At 36.4% G+C, this 18,059-nt stretch overlaps 1 long non-coding RNA gene across 1 annotated transcript; it reads right to left on the minus strand.

Annotated features, from left to right (window-relative positions):
• Positions 1–9,304: 9,304 nt before the first annotated feature.
• Positions 9,305–16,608, minus strand: LOC129885066 (uncharacterized). The gene is made up of 3 exons (XR_008766049.1): positions 16,429–16,608; positions 10,916–10,965; positions 9,305–9,616 (listed from the first exon to the last, which is right to left on the minus strand). It is a non-coding gene; the product is annotated as an uncharacterized LOC129885066 (long non-coding RNA).
• Between the last annotated feature and the right edge of the window lie 1,451 nt (positions 16,609–18,059).

An 18,059-nucleotide genomic window follows, 5' to 3' on the forward strand; every position in this document is an offset into this window, starting at 1 on the left:
ATGATAAACCTAAGGTACTTGAACCTACTTTTCTTTTGGATTGCCTGGTCACCAAGCCTAACTTCCACGCCAACCTCATGAGGTGTCTTACTGAACTTGCACTCTAAGTACTCTGTCTTGGTCCTACTCAGCTTAAATCCTTTAAACTCCAAGGTATGTCTCCAATCTTCCAGCTTAGCGTTAACGCCGCTACGAGTCTCATCGATCAGGACTATGTCATCCGTGAAAAGCATACACCATGGCATACTACCATAATATAGTAACACAAATCAGACCACCACATTATAGTAACATAGATAACATTCAGACTTTTGATCGTTTCACATCATTTATTATACATGATGGGCTTGATCAGTTACAGTTCTGTAAATTAAAATTACGATAGTCATCATGCATAAAATCATATTAATTCACAAGTAATAAGTCTACAATGGTTCTCTCATGGAACCCACACCCAAACTGTTAGTGTGTCGGCGTGACACCCGCTCCAATAGTTAGTATATACTGGCATGGTATAATATCCAATATATATCGGCGTGACACCCGATCTAATACATACTAGCATGATACCTAATCCAATTATGTGTTAGCATGACACCCGATTCACTATTTACCAACATGGTACCTGATCCAATTACCACAATCATAATCAACAATCCAATATCAATGAATAGTTCACATACTTTCACAATCAAATATCAGGTTCATTGCATGCAATTGATCATAATAGTAATTTCATTAGGTTTATTCCACCTTTCCCTATTCATATTCATTCATGCTATATTATTACTTCAATTAAAAGGCACATATAACATAAACGGGAAAATAAATTATCAACTACAATTATACATACATGTATATCCCTCTATATACATCAATGACTAATATTGGACCTCCCTTCGATAACTCAAAACTCTCAAGATCTCATAATAAGCCAATAATCACCTACACTTATTCTTACAAGAGTCATTTCCTTCTTCATAGTTTTCACAAAGGTTTACATTCACGGATTGGACCACTACTACTAGTCACAGAGCAACCCTGACCCACATCATACATTTCTATCTTAAACAATAATTAATAATAATTCAACCATCCAAACTGCGTGTCCGAAAGTCTAGGAATAAAATCTCCCATCAATTTACATTATATTAAGTGATGGTAACGAGTATAACTACTCAATCACGAAAAAACTAGAATACCTTGCGCTAAGAAGCTGTAGAAGAATTCTATCATGATCCCCGACTTTTGATAGAAGAAATAATGGAGACAAATCTAAAATTTGCGGGTCATAGCCTATCTTGCGATAGAATTCCCTTTCCTTCCTTATCGCCAAGCCTAGAGAAATTTTTTGAGGGTTTCTAGGGTGACCCTCATCTATTTTGACACTTAAGAGAAGAAGGTGAAAATAAGAATTCGCGTCTTTTAATTTTGTCCCCAACTATCACTCCATGGTGGCTCCCATCCCATAATGACGAAGCCACTATGGCGGGAGTGCTCCCACTATGGCGGGTTAGCTCTGTTTTGGATCAACTTAGTTCTCAAAAATTTTGCCATACCTAAATAACAATGGTTCAGATCATTACAATATATACCAATTGACCCCTCATTCATCCCTGAATGATAATAGAGGAGTAGGCATGAGTCCGTTGGAGTTCCTTAAAACTAATGGAACAACTCATCATTGACTAATAAAGGACCTCATATTTTGAGGCTTAAACACAAAAAAGGCCTTGCCAATGGACTGGTTCTAGTAGAGCGAGACGGAGAAAAAACTGGTCTACAAATGTCTATGCCTGACGCCACTATAATGGGGGAAATCCCTATATGGCGGTAGGTATCTTACTATAGTGGGGCCACTGTGATGGAATCCTTGTCACCATGGTAGGATGGCGGGTCAGTTTAGAGGAGGAACTGAATAATTTCTCCTCACTTCTCACATTACACACTCCCAACTCCCAAAATGCTCTCAATCGCTTCGTCCCAGACGTCAATTCTAAAATAATGATTTCTCTTTCTACTGTAGTTGCTTCATTACTCACTTAACAAAGATTGCATGATAAGAATAGGTTGGGTAGAATGACATTAGGTTAGTTTTTTGAAAATTTGATGGGTTGCTTGATTTGATGCAATAAACGTAGCATGAATACTTCTTTTACGTTTAAAACATCTCCACAACATCATGAGCATAAGGATTATGAGAAAATAGGGCCAAAATAGTTTTGGAATGGGTGGGGAAGTTTGAATGGTGTTCTTGGTTGAAAACTTAGGGTTGGGCATCATTTATGAATTGAAATGATAGAATTTTTACATATTTAGGTAATAAGGTACTTTAGAAACACTGATCTGATGATTTTTTTGTAAAAATAGAGTTTTTGAGCGAAGGGGGGCCATGGATGCACCCTTAGAGTTTGAAAAGGATGAAGGTCGCCATGGCGGCCTTGCTCTTCTATGGTAGCCTCACCATGGTAGGATCCTGGCGCCATGGCGGGAGGCCGCGAGACAGTGGCCTCTTAGGCTATATCCACTTCCCTTCCTTTACACGTGATCATTTATTTATACAAGGTTTTGACCTACACTGTTACGAATTATAGGTTTTAAAAAACAATAATGGCTGGATTTAATGAGGCTAACTTACCCTTCGTCGTGTTCCACGACAATGCCAATCGAGAGAGAGATACCGTGACTGACAAAGGAACAAATTTCTATACGAGAGGGCATTTCACATGCTAGAGTTTGAGGGGAAATCTCCTACCTTTTTTCTCGACTAAAAGAGTTTGGTTGGCGCCTATTAGTATAGTCTCCTCCTACCGCACACTTAGTATGGGTGAGGGAGTTTTATACCCTTCTCCTCACTTTAGGTTGGGATGATCCCAACCCCTCTATCTACATTCACAAGGTGGATATCCCAATGAGCATCTAATTCATCAATGTTGTGCTCGAGGTATCAAAGGTCTCCAATGCAGAGTACGAGGCCAAACTAAGGGATATGGACCTAGTGTGGCTACGGATACACTAGTGAAGGATGAGTTTTAGGATTGGATCTACTTGGCTACTATAGAGGGCATCATGAGAATGCATTTTTCAGCCGATGCCAAATGGTAGCTGAATGTAGTGGCCGGGAGAATCCGCTAGGACTGACGTGACCTACCCTCGAGCCTTGGTGGTTTCTTGTTCCATTAGTGGAATTGAGTAAGATGTGGGGGCACAGATAGTGTTTGAGTGAAATATGTTCTATCGAGAAAATAAGAAGGAGTTCTTCTTAATCGGGCTAGTGACGGTGATGTGCAAGCAGGGAGAGGGGGTGCTACTTATGGAGCTCAAGAGATAATCCCTACTGATCCCCTCTTCCACCCTCTTTTGATCAAGCCAGCCTCTCCTAAGAGTAAAAAGAAGAGAAAGATGGGCTGGGTCGAGAGTAGTAGGGTAGGCGACATGGGGGGATCACGATGATGATGAGGCCCCTCCTTTCCAATCCTAGAATCCACTCTCAATCAATCGAGTATAGGAGGACTTGGTTGCCGTTCGGAGGACCCAGAGAGGTACCTCTACTAGTGCCTTATCCTTGGTTCCACCCTCCACTGCCCTTGAACTCTAGATTCTCCGCCGCTAATTAAAATATGATATGAAGAAGAATCTAGCGAAGGACTGTTTGATAGCCAGATGGAAGACCCTCAAGGTGTTCTTCTCTTGTGTCGCCCCTAGAAGGAGCTTCCCACACTTGGCCCGAAGGATTTTGCGGAATTCCTTTATTTTAACGAGGCTTGGAGAGGTGAACGTGCCCTAGAGGACCTGGATTCTAACGAAGACACTCCCCTCCCTTTAGTTAGAGATTTTGTTTTACAGCTTGATTTGGGCTTTCCCCATTTGGGCAATGTAACAAACAATAGTTTTTATTTCTTTTCTTGTTGCTACTAAGTTTTGTAAGCACATGGATGCTTAATTTTCTCATTTCCCTAGCCGTAATTGAATACTAATTTTTTTAGCTCATTTCTCTATTGTTGTGCATTATTCTGGAAGTGAAAACTAACTATTACACGTCTCGAAATAGGATGGTGAAATAGGGAAAACTATGGGAGAAAGGACTGAGATTATGTCTCGACTGACGGGATCATCCCGCTATGGCGGCCCTTTACGGGGTCAGACTCCAAGGACAATATTCTTGAAGGTTTTCCCTCTCCTTCCTCGCTCCTTGAGATCCTTATTGACTTTCGGGGTTAAAATAAAGCTTGAGAATTCACTCTCTTTTAAATAGAATCAATGGAGTTCACCCCAAAATCGAACTCAACAGTATACCCACAAAAAAAACCTTCTCCCCATTATCTTGGCATAAACAACATGCACATCACAAGAATTTGTTCATTAATCACCTTATAGATTAGCACTAGAGCAGTGCTCTAAGTAAGTTACAACTTTTTTTCTGTCCACAAGTTTGTGGAGACTCGAGAAATTATACCTCCTTGTGGATTTCAATATTCAAGCAAGTATTGTTGACACCCAATTTGACCGCCTACAACGTAAATTAGTTATCGAGCTTCTTCAATTTTAAACAATTCGAATTGATTACTTTTAATAAAAAATTAAAATATTTTCATGTTATTCTTAATTAATTTTGTCATTTTTATAATTTTAAAACAATTTATATATTTCCATATAATTGTACCCTTAATTATTATTTTTATAATTATTCGAAAATCATTTCAAAAATATTTAATTTTATGAATTATTTCATAAATTAACAACTTCTATTTAATTAGTTTTTAATTAGGTTAAATCATTTATTTTGTTAGAATTGAGAAGCTTGATAATTAATTAATGTTAATTCATTTTATTTAAATTCTAGTCGATTCCCTGATTAAATTCAATTTCTATAATTGAAAATTTGTGGTCCTTTCTTAATTGCAATTCTAGCCACTTTTTGCATTCTTTTTCTATCAATTTTAGCCATTCCTACGACAACTGCCCACCTTTCCCATTTTCAACAACACAATAATTATTATTGTCCAGAAACCCTTTTTCCCAAAGGCCCACTAACTCAATTCTCATCATATACTTTACAACAACCAATTCCATTTCTCCTTTTCTCAACCCCAACATAAATAATTTGTCATGACCCAACCCACCAGGCCGTGTGGACACCTACTCTAACACCTAAGTAGGAGAACCCTCGATCCCAAAAGCTTATAACATGTGAAAGCTTAACGAAATACAACTTGGTAGCCTATTGAGTTATGAAATTTCCATATATTAATTTTAAACTCTAAGGTTAATTACAAGAAGCATTTTAACACCTCCAAAAATCTAATCTAAATAGGTACAAGAGTTTCTAAGAATACAATACATAAATAAAATAATGACACAACTCTCACCGATAGGAAGAAAGAGCAGAAGATGTTATTGAATAATTTTCGTCTGCACCTATGGAACACCAATGACCCTACAACTAGACTATGTCGAGTAGCATAGCAAGAGTAGTATCAGTACAAACAACACATACCGATAGGCATCATCGCTCAATCTGATATCCACCGCATAATATAAAGAAATCAACTAGAAGAAGAACATGCTAAAAAAATACTCTGAGCCAACCTTTATACACACACTTCGACCACCCTACTTGTCTGGAGCACCACTAGTATGTATCATGATATCAACCTTCTACTTACGTCACTGCCAACTATAATATAGATCAGGGCCTAGCTCATCTATTACCCATAGAGAAGTTTTGGACTGTACATCACCCCAAATCCATCTAACCCACTTACTACACTCATACATGTTTCACTTTACTACTATTCGGCTCTTGAACACATATATATACTATAGAAAGGCTTCACTAACCACCGTAAACTGAACTTTCTTTTCAAGGCATAACCTAGTCACTTCATCCCCATATCAATCACTCTGATTTCTACTCCGACACCTTCCCATACCTGGAATAAAAAAACACATTTAACCACCACAATATAATAACACCTATTACACCACCACAATATAGTAACAAAGATAACACCACCATATTATAGTAATATAGATAACATTCGGACCTCTAATTTTTTCATATTAATTATTATGTAGATGGGTATGGTTAGTTACAATTGTGTCAATTACAAATACGACAGTCATCAAAAACATGAGATCATATTTATTCACAACTAATCAGTCAAAAATGATTCTCTCATGGAACCCTCATCCAAATTGTTAGTGTGTCAGTATGACACTCGATCCAATAGTTAGTATGTACCAGCGTGGTATCCGACCCAATATGTGTTAGCGTGACATCTGAACCAATATATATCGGTGTAGTATCGATCTAATTATGTGTCAATGTGACACCTGATTCAATATGTACCTGCATGGTACCCGATTCAATTGCCACAATTACAATTAGGGCTGAACACGAAAAATCGAAAAACCGAACCAAACCGATAACCAAACCAAACCGGAAAAAAAAAAACCGACATTTATTTGGTTTGATTTGGTTTGGTTTTTAAATTTAAAAACCGACTATATTTGGTTTGGTTTTGATTTCAAGTCTAAAAAAAACCGAAAAAACCGAACCAAACCGACTTTATATATACATATTTTAAAAATTAAATTTGTATATATATGTGTGTGTATTTTATTTTTTTTTATGAAAAAATAAAATTTATATTGAATTTTTATATTCTTGATCTTGGCCATGCTTTTGAATTATACTAGATTGGGTCAAAATATTTTGATGGACTTCTAATGAAATGAGTCCATCTTGCATGGTTGGACCCAAAGTAAAAGTAAACAAAATGTGGACTTCATATCATCATTGCTAAGAATAATTATGCTCCTGAGTTTAGTTTTAATAGTGACTATTCTTGGCAATACTATTTCAAATAAGTTTAAATTCAAATAGTGACTAGTGTCTACAAGGTGATTTAAAAACCGACAAAAACCGAAAAAACCGATAAAAACCGACAAAAACCGAATAGTAAAAACCGATATAGTTTGGTTTGGTTTGATTTGACAATTTGAATAACCGACTCAATTGGTTTGGTTATTTTTTAAATAAAAACCGATCCAAACCGAACCGTGAGCACCCCTAATTACAATCAACAATGAATAGTTCACATACTTACACAATCAAATATCAGGTTCATTACATACAATTGACCGTAGTAGTCATTTTATTAGGTTCATTACATCCTTCCCTATACACATTCATGCATGCAATACTATTACTTCAGTTAACGGGAAAATATAACACAAATGAAAAAATAAACCATCACTTAAAATTATACATATAGGCATATCCCTTTATATACATCAATGACCAATACTGGACCTCCCTACGATAACTCACAAGTCTCAGGATCTCATAATAACCCAACAATTTCCTATACTAAATCTCAAAAGAGTCATTATCCTTCTCCACAGTTTTCTCCAAGGTTTACATTCACAGATTGGACCACTACCACTAGTCACAAGGCAATCATAACTCATATCATACATTCCTGCCTTAAACAACAATTGACAATCACTCAACCATCCAAATTTTATGCCCAAGGCCTAGGAAAGAAATCTTCCGTCAATTACATTATATTAAGAGATGAGAACTAGTTTATAACTACTCCATTAAGAAAAACCTAGCCTACTTGGGCGCCAAGCAGCGTACAAGAATTATAGCATAATCTCTGACTTCAGAAAGGAGAAACAATGGAGACATGCCTGAAATCTGCGAATTATAGCCTTTCTTGCAGTAGAATTCCCTTTCCTCCCTTCTCTCCAAGCCTAGTTCAGCCTTTTGAGGGTTTCTAGGGGGACCCTTGTCTATTTTGGCACTTAAGGAAAGAAGGAGAAAATAAGAATTCGCGTCTTTTAATTTTGTCCCTGACTATCTCTCCATGGCAGGTCCCATCCCGCCATGGTGGCGCCGCTGTTGCGGGAGTATTCCCGCTATGGCAGATTGGGACTGTTTAAATCAACTTAGTTCAGAAAAATTTTGCCTCACTTAAATAACGACGGTTCGGATCGTTACAGTTCAACAGATACAAGACTGAGTTGAGTTGTGTAAGTGAGTTCTATAGATAACTTTAAAGATTTGTAGATGACTTAAGCAAAAATTCAATAAATAAACACATGAAGAGAATATTAAGTGAATGACTGATATATTTGAAGAATATCCCAAACAAGTTCACTTTAAATTCATATAATATGTTAATTCAACGAAAATCAACAAAATGCTAAACTAAAATAACTTGATTGACTTAGTACATCATATGAAGTTTTCCTTTCAAAAGTTAACTCTTTGATATATTGAGTTTAGGCGTATCGGACTTGCTCCTAAAGAAAGTTCATTCAAGAATGACTTAAAATTTTCTGAAGCTCTTAGCTCTTCCAAAGATAAAAAAATTCCCTTAGATTTTAATGATTTGGTTGAAACATTCTCAGTCGTAATAACAAAACTTCTAATGATGTATTGAGAAGAATAAGAGCAACAATAAATACAAAGAAATGAAAGATATTAATGTTGAAACTAAAAACAATAGAATTTTACTTTTTATGTGTTGTTTTTTGTTTTTATGAACCTTCTTTACATAGTGATCAACACTTTTTTGATTACCTCACCATAGTAAATTGACCTAAATTTTTTTACTAAAGAGGTGTCAAATATGATTACAACAACAACGACCCAGTGAAACTCCACAACGTGGGGTCTGGAGAGGGTGGAGTGTACGCAGACCTGACTCCTACCAAGCTATCAAATATGATTATTATCTTAATATAAAGATATATATTATCTCAAATCTTAAGTACTACATTGATACACACATTTGATAAAGAGTTGAATTATTCATTTACGTTAGCTTTTTTGTTATTTTTTCTACTTGTTAATCTATGTATTGAACTTCAACAAACTAAAAATAATAGAAATGTGATTTCAATTCAAGAAAGCAAATAATTATCAGATCAATATTATAAAATAATGTATATAAAAGTGGTTGACCTTTAATTTCTATATTAGAATTCAAAGATTATATATAAATATAATCTTTCAAAAATGAGAAAGATGGTGTCGCATCTACTATAGGCTGCCATCTTCATTTATCATTTTTTTCCTATTAATTCTTATCCTTATTTATTTTTAAAAATAATAAAAATATATATCTTGTTTATGATTTCTTGTTTAAATGCACATATTTGGTAGTTCATTGCTAGATTGTCACGATCCGATTTCTCAAGTCATGATGACACTTATTATCAACCCACCAATAGGTAAGTCTAACCCCACAGTCCAGAACCATAGGCTACGGACCATCACAAGCGGAAAGAAAGAAACAAATAATTATAATATTAATAATAACAATAATAAGAGGAGAAGAAGAATGAGATCAATATAGCAAGATAACCCCCAAGACCTAATATCAGTCGATAGTCGAGCTATTAAATTAAATAAGGAAGTACAAGGTTTATATAAATACAACAATAGTACAACTGTCTTCGAATACAAAATAAAGAATAGTCCATCCAAAATGGAGGGAGATAGGTAATCTCTGGACCCCAAGACCTCACCCAAGTCTCCAATATCCAAGAACTGCTTCTACACGATATCCAAATCAGTAGTGAAAACACGTATTATGATCTGCAGGGTGCAGAAGTATAGTATGAGTACCATCAAGTGAAAGTCAGTAGGCATCGACCGACTGAACTCTAAAGATAAAGAAAGTATAAAGAACATGTAAGCAAGGAATATATATCACAAGTATCTAACAAGAATAATACAGAAGCCTGCAATAAGAAACATCTGATACAAGGAAGGGAGAAGATAGAAAACAAACGAGGAACTAAAGGACGTACCTAATGGCGCCAGCCCAGTATCTAAACACGACAACACACTAAGAAGGAGAATAACTAAGTGACAACCTACTAACAGAAGTAAACACAGATATCACATAAAGGCTCAAAGGACCGTATCATCTAAATCCCTGCACAAAAGATTAGATAAATAAGAACAAGAATAGTAACTACCTTCAAAAAATAGACCACCCCTTATACCGTCACTAGTTTGCAAATAGTCAGACAATACCTCCCGAGCCCCTGTTTACCCAGGAAGTTCACTCACAAATAGATAAACCTACACCACATCCAATACTACTGATAGGTAAAAACAATTATGCTGATAATAGGCAATGCACATATGAATGAGTCATGCAGTAAAAACAGTCATATCAAGATATATACACCTACTTTCAATCTCGGCCAGAAACTAGGACTCATGCACCTCTCTAGGATCCCCATGGGAGGCTAAAAACGGCCCTATATACTTGCCTGGTCTCAATCCAGATCTTATATCAATATAGATATGTATCAATTTGTATGTTCGATCATCAAAAATCCGCTATCATGGTGATTGGAGATAAAAAGTCAAATTAGTATAAAAAGGATCAGGAACTCTCTCCGACCAAATAAAAATCATAAAATGAGCGCATCCTCTATGCCTCGAATCAATATCATAAAATGAGTGCATCCTCGATACCTCAAGTCCACTGAAAATAGTAGTAATAAAGGTAGTAAGACCCCTATTTCATAAAATCAGTATAAAAGGGTTTGGATTACAATCCAGCTTTCTCAAATCAATGCCTAGAACCAATGCATGCATTGGGTTTTACTACATCCGTGATGAAACAATAATCCAATGCAATGCATGCCATCACCAGCACCCAAATAACACGCACAATTATATACAATAATGACGCCACAAACATCTTACCCTCTAGAGCATAGAAACAAGACTATCACATGCAACCGACCTCTAACCAAGGCTTAGGGCTCAAATATACTCCTCTAACTCAACAACAAAGCCCAAAAGGGAACTCAACCCTAACTGGGTAACAAGGAGAAGAAAAATGAGTAAACAAGTGCTCGGTTAGTCAATCAATACCTCCATATCCAATTGGGAATACAACCTCAAGATTTCAAACATATCTAGCCCTGCCAAACGAAAACAAGAAAGCATAGAGGATTATATCTCTAAATCCAAAAATGGAATCCAAGAGTAGTTCATAAGCCTAATCAAGTGGAAATCACTACACCAAGGCTTCAAGATAGGTGCTACAATAATAAAGAACAATAAGTCTCATAAATTTCAGCCAGCAACGGCTGCATCGACTAAGGATCAATCTAAACTCATTTCTAAGGTACAATTCTGCGAACCACCATAAACACGGAAAAAAACACTTAAAATAGGCTAATCAAGGCCAAGTTAAGGCATAATCAATACTCTTACTAACTAGACTAGAAGTCTCATAAAGGCAACCTAGCCTAAGGCTTATACCGGAACAAAGAAATAAGAAACTAGGAGTCGAGCCTAACCCTTCACATACAATCCAAACCACAAGCAATTTATACTATACAATACCTCATAAAGCTAAATCAAAAAAGGGAGACCTAGCCTACCTCAAAGCTGAACACGCGCGCTCCAAGTCCACCTTTCGGTAGCTTTTTGCACCAAAAACAACTCCAATTACCTACACGCTATCAAAATATTGATCACCTCATCAATACGAACGTTTTGACACTAAAATCGTATTTTTTAGAGATGGATCAAAAATAGAATTGTGGGACCCGTGATAGAAATCCAAAAAATGACTTCGTGAAAAGATTCTAAACTCATATTGAGCATGTACCCCAAAATGGGGCACAACTTGATGCTCAAACGACCTAAATCAGCCCAACAATTAAAATGCCATTAAAGTTTAAAACTAAGCTAGTACAACCCCTTTGAGATGGAAATTACCACACTAAAATGCTTTTCGAAGCTCCCCAAACACTCTCATGCGTATCCAAGATCAATACAAACCCATCAAACTTGGAATCACTCAATTTGGAGCTCTATAGTTCCTAAAATCACCAAAATAGTGATTGGGGTCAGGGTTGGTCGCACCTGTCTTTTAACTTAAAGACCAGATGAAATTTGCCTTCGCAATTGCGGAGCCCAAGGCTCGCAATTGCAACCCTCAGGGACTTGGACCATCGTGATCACGAGAAGCACCTCGTGAACGCAAAGGGTCAGCAAACCTGACCATCACAATCGCGGACAAAACCTCGCAATCGCGTAGGTCTGGATGGTTGCACTTCGCGAACGTGCCCCCCAAGGCTCACGAACACGAAGGGAAATAGTGCTTGCATCAACAGGTGCTTCTCCAGCTTAAATTTGAGCTTTGGAGAACTCCGACGAGGTGCTTGGGATTCGTTTGGAATTTCGTGCGCCAAATGGACAATGCTTCCCACCAAATTCAATATTCCAAACTCAATGGCGCCGTTGAAATTTCCATACGAGGTCATCTCAATAAAAAGTGGGTCCCATAACCATGCACCATTTTTGGCCAAATCTACAAGGAGGCTCGAAATGAGACCGAGGCCTCGAGAGTCGCACAAATGGTCATTCTAGACCAAACTCAACATTACTGAGCTAGCGGCACTGATGGAATTTTAATCCGAATGCGTTTACCGGGAATGTTGACCAAAATCAACCTTAGGCTAAAGCTTAAAGGCTAAAATGCCTAATGACTCAAACTCACACTAATTGCCTCGATACTTGTGCCGACTATGTAAGTAGCCTAATTTGGTCATTTCGAAGCTGATGGAACTATTAGAATTTCATTCTGAGATCATTTTCCTGGATTTTTGACCGAAGTCAACCGTTCAAACTCCAAGAGCTCTAAAATAGGAAAGCGGACATAAAACCGAATGACCAAGCAACCGAACTGTCAGTGATAGCAAGTCATAAATGGCTTGGGATCGCTTAAGGAAAGTTCTAAACACTAAAAAAATCGGAGAAGGATGAAAATGACATGGAGGGTCATTACACAGTTTGTCACCCTTTTATCATAATTGAAGTACTTTGGTGAAAGATTACTTGGATGAGTATAGAGGATAATTTTAGGGTTTGTTTGGTAAGGAGGATGGGATATATAAAGTTATCGCATGGATGAAGATATTTTATGGTGAAATAAAATCGAAACTAACTAATATTCCTAACCAAACACAAGATAAAATAATGTTGTATTTTAATAATAAAATAAAATTTATAATCTTATGATGCTTTAAGAATATTGAAGTTTGTAGAAAAAGAAAAAAAATCGAAGATTTTTATTAAAGAAACTAGAATAAGTAATGTTCGTGCTTTGTACGGGCCCAACATACATAAAATAGCTATATCACGTTTTTCTTTTCTTTGAATTCCTTGCATATCTAATTACTAATTTTTTATTTTTTTGCGGATAAAATTAGAGAAATGGTTTTATACATGACTAACATACTTAGATGTTGATGATGTCTTCTTTTTCTTCAAGAATTGTATAATCTTCTCCCCAATGATGACTCCTCTTTCAACTCCACAAAGATAGGAGGAAGCTCTTTTGAAACAACAAATCTTCTCACAGTTAGTCAGATCACAGAAAAGGTATGGTTAAAACACCATTAATTCAAGAGCAATCCAAATAGAAAAATACAAAAGGCATAATCATCAAGAGGCACATTTTGAACACATCATGTCCTAATTAACTTGAATAAAATTGTGAAGTGTTGATTAAGATAAAAAAGTGAAGGATGAGTAAAGCATTCGACTTTCATAAGTTGGAACATCGAAACAGAGAAAGATCATCCTTCTTTCTAGTCACAATGAGAACAATTTTATCGTATATGTAGTGTGTAACTAAAGTAGTATTCAAAAGAAGTTGTCATCAAGTACTGGACAAAGCAGAGCAGCATTAAGGTTTCACTAAAATTACTTCCAATGGAAATTGCACATTTTCTTGATTTGGTATGTGGTCAACAACAATAACAAATAGTATGTCAGCAACAACACTTAGTACAGAAATGTTTAATAGCCACTACACAAAAAATCTTCAAAATAGAGCTAACAGTATTCAATATCCATAATGTTGTATCAGCTCAAAATGATTGTTAGAGAACGAATGACTATAAGCATCAAATTAGCAGAGTTGAATGCCTCCAAAAATCAGTTCAAAAGACACCAGTTAATGGGTATAACCTTTTTGAAGAAATTTAAATCAGGCAATCTGCAATGATCCTATTCACATTTGGAAGTATCTTAAAATCATTCATAAAATATTGAGTTGAAAATGACATATGCTGGTATGTCACTAACATCTAGTAGAATACAGGTCCCGTTAGAGAAGTAGGACAGATTGCAGTAAGAATCTAAAGATCATATGGCATAACCATCAGACTCTCCCTCTAAGATTACCCTCACCCCAACTCAAATATGTGAATTATCAGTCAACCTCCCTCCGAGCACATGCGATTTTCATAATATGGTATCATTTCATTGCTTGAAACTTCATATGATAAGGGCAAATAGACGAAAGACCAAACCGCTAATCTTGGCTAAACCTAGACAACATTTTATCATGGTTCAGTATTATTAGAAACATAAATCAGAGCATGGAACTATTTGGATCATGAAATGACAAAAATCAAAATAAGTAACTTCCGCTCGTTCGGCACTTTCAAAATTCAGCAGTTGTATCAATGTTTCCGGTTGCTAACAAGCTAGATGAACCTTTCTCTACCAATTTTGGATTATTATATTGTGTGCCAACTATCTTCCAATCTTGTGATATCAACCTGCTTGAAGTTAAACCAAGGATGTGAAGAGATATTGTAACACTATCTATTTATGTTACGTTACATAAGAGCTTATGTTTGGAATCAAGTTGGTTGATAATTCTCTAGCTTATGTTTGAGATACCGCCATATTCTCAATTTAATTATATTGGCAACTGTATACTCAAGTGGATCTTATCCTAAAGTCTATGTACTAACTAAGTATTATGTGCCACCTAACATAATTCAAGATCTACTGTTAGTAACACTATGATAGTTAAGAGACTAAGGACCTACTTAGCTTATCATTGTCTTCCACGATAACAATAAAAAAAAGTACAGTAATTATTCCAATAGATTAAGCGAACTATGTAACGAATAGTGAATGACATTGTCACATTATGTAATAGTGATTAACAAATGGAGATATGATAAGGAGAGAAGGAGAGAGCAATTATACAACAGAAAAAATGGATAATCCCAACTCAATAGTTGATTATCAATGAAATTTACTTTAAAAAAATTGCAGGAAACAAAGATTCAACAATAGCTATGAAAGAGAAGGATATAAGGAAGTGAAATTGAAAGGTGAACAAAAGCAGGTGATTTTTGGAGATAAAGAGGAGAAGGTCATGATTTGGCTGTTTATTACATCTTGGAAGGAAAAAAGAGGCAAAAGAAATGAGGTGTGAGTGTTCCTACCAAACCAATGTGGTTTAACAATTAGCGTAAGGGATCATGATATGATTCTCAATCCTCACCTTAAGCCATATTAGACTCAAGTTAACCGTTTCATCATTGAAGTGCAGGTGACTCAAAAGAAAGCTTCTACACTGGTCCTCTGGAAGTCAGACATAGTTTGGCTGAGGTTTTCTTTAACACTATAATTGATATCATTTATTCATCTTATTTGAGATACTAATGAATGATGTTATTTTTTTACCTGAGTTTTCAAATAGAATTTGAGCTAGGAAGCGCTTTTTTTTATCCTCCGACAGTGATAGCAGTCATATTTTTCTTGCGCTTTGCTTGATTATTTTTTTTAGAATAAATCATGTATTAACTGAAGAAATAAATGTTGAACTGTTTGGGACGGAAGGTTTTCCAACAGATAGCTTTTCTCCTAAAGATCCTTTTTCCCACCAAATAGCGTTGTTGTAAGCAAACCGAGCAAGCAGAGTCCTAATCCAGCAAATTTAACGTTACAAATTATGGCTAGCAGAGGGGATTTCAAGAGAATTTTTAATGGGAAAATTTAAAGAGCAGGTGAAAATAAACAGAAGAACTGAGTCACCACATGGCAAACACAGTGAAGTAAAGTTGTTATAAGATAACCGAACAAGTAGAGTTCTATTCACGCAAATCTAACGATACAAATTATGGCTAGCAATGGAATTTTCAAGCCACTTTTTAGTGGGAATATCTAAAGAGCAGGTGAAAATAAACAGAAGAGATGAGTCATCAAATTGAAAGTACAATGAAGTAAATTGAGAAAACTAAGAAAAATTCGAAGCTTGTTGTTGCCCTGAGCGAAGAAATCTTTACAGATGTAAGGCACCAAACAAATGCAGATTCTTCAAAGCAAAAGCAACTATTCATATTACCTAGAAGAAGAAGCAAACCCCGTAATGCAACGAAGAAACAGTGTTTCTTCTTATCTAGAGCAAATGATTTTTATTGGATTCATAATATCAAACAAATAAAAATTTAACTTTAAAGTGAAGCTAACAGTGAAGAACACATAAACTTAACAAAGCAAGCTAAAAAAACGCACCCCCACTAAAAAATATTTGCGACGAAGGGAAGCAGAGAAAGAAGGTGCACCTTTTCCTTGTTCATGAAAGGAGCAAACTTTTCTGAAATGAAACCCTTCGACTTTCGAATTTGGCTACAAAATGAAGATGGTGTTATTCATAAAGATTAAAGGCAACAATTTTAGAATAGCAGATGAAAAGTTGTGAGATCCACCGCGTGGATCCTGTTGATGAGTGTTGGAATACGTGGAAACCCAGAAGCCAACAAAAGAAAATTAAGAAAGGAAACAAAAAAAGAATTTTGAGAAGGGAAATTACAAGATTGCCTTGTCACGACCCAACTCCGTAGGCCGTGACTGGGGTCCGACCTGGACACGCATATACATACCTATCATATGTAGTCAAGCTGAACTACGATAATATGATAACTTACATAAGAACTCCAATAGTTCATAACCTCTTCATATAAATACATTCTTAGCATTTGTCTCCTGTAGAGTCACCACTAATCATATCATAAAAGGACACGCAAGCCGACAAGGCTGTCATTACATATCAATATCCACAGCACATCGTATAGACACAGCTGAACAAACTTATGCACAACCCACACATATGTCTATAGACCTCTAAGAGTATCAATAGTATCATATGGCGGGATAGGGCCCCCGCCGTACCCCTGAATAAAAAAATATACACATCAAAAGGATCGGTACCAAAATCTAGGCTCCAGTACAATGGATCACTCCAAAATAGCTGAGTGGAAATGTTAAGCTGACGAATTCCCGAAATGAGTATCTATACCTACGGGCATGAAACCCAGCCCCCCGAAGAGAGGGGGTCAGTACCAAATACGTACTGAGTATATAAAGCATAAAATACCATAAAGGAGATCACATCTGAAATAAAGATTCAGAAGACAAGTATAATAATCAATAAATCATTGTACCTGCATTTTATGAAATGAAGTCATACATATCATCATCATATACCGTACCTGGCCCATTATGGGATTCGGTGTCATAATTATATCATTATATCGTCATATGTATGTATATACCGTACCCGGCCCTCTAGCAAGGGACTCGGTGAATAAAGTAATGTAGACTTTACCATACCCAGCCCATTATGAAACTCGGTGTCATAACCATATCATCATATACCATACCTTGCCCTCTAGTAAGGGACTCGGTGAATAATATAGTAAAATTATGCATGACAACATACCCGATCCGAGGCTCGGTAAAAGATGTAACAATAGTATGCAGGAGTAGAATATCATGAGCAACCATATTCAATTAGATTATCATCTGAGATTCAATAGAATAAGTAACACTCGAATGCCTAAAGTATGAAATTTATTGGTCAAGGCAGTGTAGTCCGCGACAGGTCCGCGTCGCGGACTTGGACATGAAAAATATACCAAGCAAAATCAAGAATTCAAGAATGAGGCAGTATGGTCCGCGACAAGTCTGCGTCGCGGACCTGTTACATGTAGTGGCCAAAATTAAAGTCTGAATTTAATCTGCGAGGCAGTGTGGTCCGCGACAAGTCCGCGTCGCGAAACTGGGACAAATATCAATCGAAACTGAAGCTTGAATATACTTTGCTAGACAGTGTGGTCCGCGACAAGTCCGCATCGCGGACCTGGGTGTGGGTAATGCAACAAGATAATGCGAACAACTATTGTAAGTTAAGGAT

This window comes from Solanum dulcamara, chromosome 4 (assembly GCF_947179165.1).
Source record: "Solanum dulcamara chromosome 4, daSolDulc1.2, whole genome shotgun sequence".
NCBI lineage: Eukaryota > Viridiplantae > Streptophyta > Magnoliopsida > Solanales > Solanaceae > Solanum > Solanum dulcamara.